The sequence below is a fragment of the Myodes glareolus genome, chromosome 12 (genome assembly GCF_982192425.1).
Source record: "Myodes glareolus chromosome 12, mMyoGla1.1, whole genome shotgun sequence".
In the NCBI taxonomy this organism is placed as follows: domain Eukaryota; kingdom Metazoa; phylum Chordata; class Mammalia; order Rodentia; family Cricetidae; genus Myodes; species Myodes glareolus.
The window spans coordinates 69759077-69762616 of NC_142037.1; the positions used below are offsets into that span (position 1 = coordinate 69759077).

Here is a 3540-nt window from a genome sequence, read left to right on the forward strand (position 1 = left end):
CTATTCCTGCTACAGTCTATTCTGGCTGTTTTTCTCCTGGGTTGCAGGCTTGTTATTGCTGCCTGTTGGTGTGTGAGTCCCATATTCCAGAGGGCAAGGAGTGAGGAGTCATGAAGGCAAAGACACAGGAGCTCTTTATTTTAAAAAAAAAGATCGGTGTGGGGCTATAGGGTTAGGGGAGTGAAGGTACCACAGGGACCGTTTTCATTGGCCCTTTTGAAACTAGCAGTCACTGCTAGCACTCTGTGATTGGCTAGAAGTGCACTGTCATTAGTTACTGTGCTTTTGGTCTGCTGCATTGATTGATGGAAGCTGTAAGGGCAGAAATGGGACCGTTCTGTGTGTCAACATTGCAGGCGACAAGGGTCCACTTACAAATATTTTCATTTCCAGCAGGTGCGATGACATTGAGTCTCTTCCAGGTTAGCTGTTTAGTAAGGATTTCCTTGGTAGGGCAGATGGGACGAGCTTTTTAACGGTTTCAGTGACATGGGTCAAAAATTCAGGAAATGTTTCCACAGTCTGCTGGACAAGATTGTGGAAGTAGTTTACACTGTACTGGGTGTATAAAGTTTACGGGTCTTGAAGGCTAGGTCAGATAGTTGTTGGAAACAAGCATGTAAGCCAGTCACGGATTATGAGATAGTATCAGTGTACTGTCTATGGCAAGTAGCATATCAAGGGTAACATTAAGTCCAAATTGCAAATTTGTGTGAGCTTGGGTCTCTGCTGCATCATCATAAGCATAGCATCATTGGAGAAACATTGAGGGCTCAATGACTGCCTTCATCAAAGAGTACCAATTGAATCGCATTTAAAACTACATGGTACATTGTGAGTACTTGCTTAAAATATGAATAATTGGGGAAGCCTCATGCATGGCTTCCAGCCTGCTCCCAACCTGACTGTCATTAGAAGGGCACACAGCTGACAAAGACAATATCATTGGAGCCTCCAGACTCTACAGGGATGGGATGCACCTGGAAGTGCTCAAGCATGTTGAAAATGGACTGGAGCCAGAGAGGTCGAGCCTGGCACTGAACCCTCCTCATTCAATGACAAATGCGGTCTTTGGCCTTGCCCTGGAAGTTGAAACTGCTGACATATTCACCATGTTTTGTCCTATTCTAATGTATCAGGAAGACATTAGAGGAGCCAGCGCCTCCTTCCAGCGCTAACTGGGCATCCTTGAGTCTAGAGAGCTTGCCATAGAGCCAAAGATAGCATGAGAGGGGCTGATCTCCTTCAGTGCCCTCTGACTCCCTCTGGAAAAGGAACCCTGTCTCTGCTTCTGGAATATCCAGGGAAGGGGAGGGGGTTGAGAGGAGATGGACTGTCCCTGCTGGGGCCACTCATCAATGGGAAGGTGAGGGGGCAATTCCAGAGGCAGCAGTTCCATTGACTCCAAGTGGAAGGCAGCAATGGAAGGAGAACTAGGGGAAAAGGACATTGACAGCCGGTCAGAAAGCTCCCGTAATCTTACTGATACAGGAGGTCGTTACTCTTGCTGATTCCCAGCAGCATATCCTGGCTGGACAGACTCTCTGAATGATTCAGGCAAGGCAACCAGGGCCGCCTGTTTATCTTTTGTGAGGAAGGAGGTCACAGGGCCTAGGGGAAGGATCACCGGTTGGGGGCTGATAGCAGGGCAGGGTCCTGGGCTTAGGTGCTCCTGGATGTCAGACACCCAGGCCTTCACTTGAAGTGCATCACTTGTCTCCAGAATGTATTCTGAAGGGTCGTCTACCTTAACCACAAATGTGTGCTCCCTGTCAGGCATCTCTAGGGAAGTGGCTGTGGGGACATCAGTTATAGTAGAACAGGGAATGCTGAGTCTGAGCCAGGATGCCTAGAGTAGTATGAAAAACTCCAAGCGCTCTTCTCTCTGTACCATTCATGTTCTGTCTTTCAAGGTTTCCCCTCCACAACTCAGTCTCTCAAAGGGGTGAGTCCTTCTCTCTCCAGAGGGTGTGCCATTATCAGTCAATCCCCTGCCAACTGTCCCAGCACCACCAGAGAGGTTGGAGTTGCTGTTTCCACCTAGGATTGGAGGGTCTGATGTGATCTCCAGAGCCACAGCTGGGAAGGAAGTGTCAACAGCCACTTGCCACTGCAGGATGCCTCATAAAGATTCTCTGATTGAGTGACCCACTGAACGGAGGGAAAAGCATTTCCTGAGCTTTGGCTTTGAAGACATTGTTAAGGAGCAAGAGACTGAGGAAGGAAAGGCCAGCCTGGTCCTCAGAAGACAAAGATGGGTCCACCACAGTCAGGAGCCCACCCACCCGGCAGCTGTCAAGGGACAAGTCATGTGGTGGTGCAATCTCCACACCAGGGCTCGATGGGGGCTAAGACAGTTGACGAGACTGAGCCTAAGGCCTGGGTCACCTCAGCTTCAAAGTGCTGCAGGAATAACTCAGCAAAACAGCGAGACAAGGCAGCTTCTGCTCCAAGCTCTGCATATTATGGTGGGAGGCTAGGAAGAGGAGAAAATGGTGGGCAAGATCCGGGGCAGCAGCCCTCGCATGGGATTCGCAGAACACTTGCCAACTTCGGTGAGGGGGTGGTGGCAGCGCTGGTGGAGAAGGAAAGGCCCCATCATCCTATTTAGGGGCACCAATCGTGATGGGCCCCTTGAGGAGCCAGTGAGTTTGGGCAGCAAAAAAGAAGGCAGCCAAAGACATGGGTGACAACTCAATCGTGGTCCCTGAGCTTAGTTCCAGCATCAAGCTAGTGGAAGTAGTTCTCTGAGAAGAACATTCCAATCCCAAAGGGAATGGGGATTCAATCATAGTCAAACAGTCAAAGCATTTCTATGAATTAAGAGACTGGTCACAGCCCCAATGGCCTTTAATAGGTGGTTACATAACTGGATTAGTCGAGAATGAGACTAGGAGAGGAAGTTCAACAGTCTATACTCCCAAGAGTGATAGGGAATCCCCGTAAAGCAGGAGAACCTCCAGACACTCCTGGAAAGTAGCCCCGGCAAATATCATCAGTTGCTCTCAGGCCACAAGGGAGTCCAAACAAGGACAAGGGCAAAATGGAAAGGGGAAGTAGTTTTCAAGGACGGTGTGTGCTGCTTATAGTGAGGGACTTCTGAGGTTTAAGCCATGGCCATATACTTACACAGTGCCTCCAGGCAAAAAGGACCTATCAGAGGGTCCTTTATTGGTTCTGCCTCCTGGGTGGTCAGCCCTTATGTGGAGGTACCAAGACAAAATGAGTCACGATGGAGAGTTTCTAACCAGGAAGACTAAGAGGGAAAGGTAAAGAAAATTAACATTAGGAATTAAAGTTCCAACTCACCAAGGGCTTAGAAAACAAAAATAGGGAATAGGGTCAATTCACTGAAAACAGCTCAAAGGGGCAAACTCAAGATGCCGGCGGAGAGTTGGGATGGGAACAGCAGCTGGGCAGAAAGAAAAAAAAAATGTTCAAAAGAGGGTAATGATGACCCAAAAAGCAAGCGAAAGGAAAAGTCCATGTACGTTGGGTATCTGTTGTTGCAGGCTTGTTTCTGCTGCCTGTAGCAATCCC

The 3540-nt window shown here is 48.8% G+C and overlaps 1 pseudogene; it reads right to left on the reverse strand.

The window, feature by feature from the left end:
- Positions 1-872: 872 nt before the first annotated feature.
- Positions 873-2792, reverse strand: LOC125392278 (SH2B adapter protein 1 pseudogene; annotated as a pseudogene).
- Positions 2793-3540: the final 748 nt, after the last annotated feature.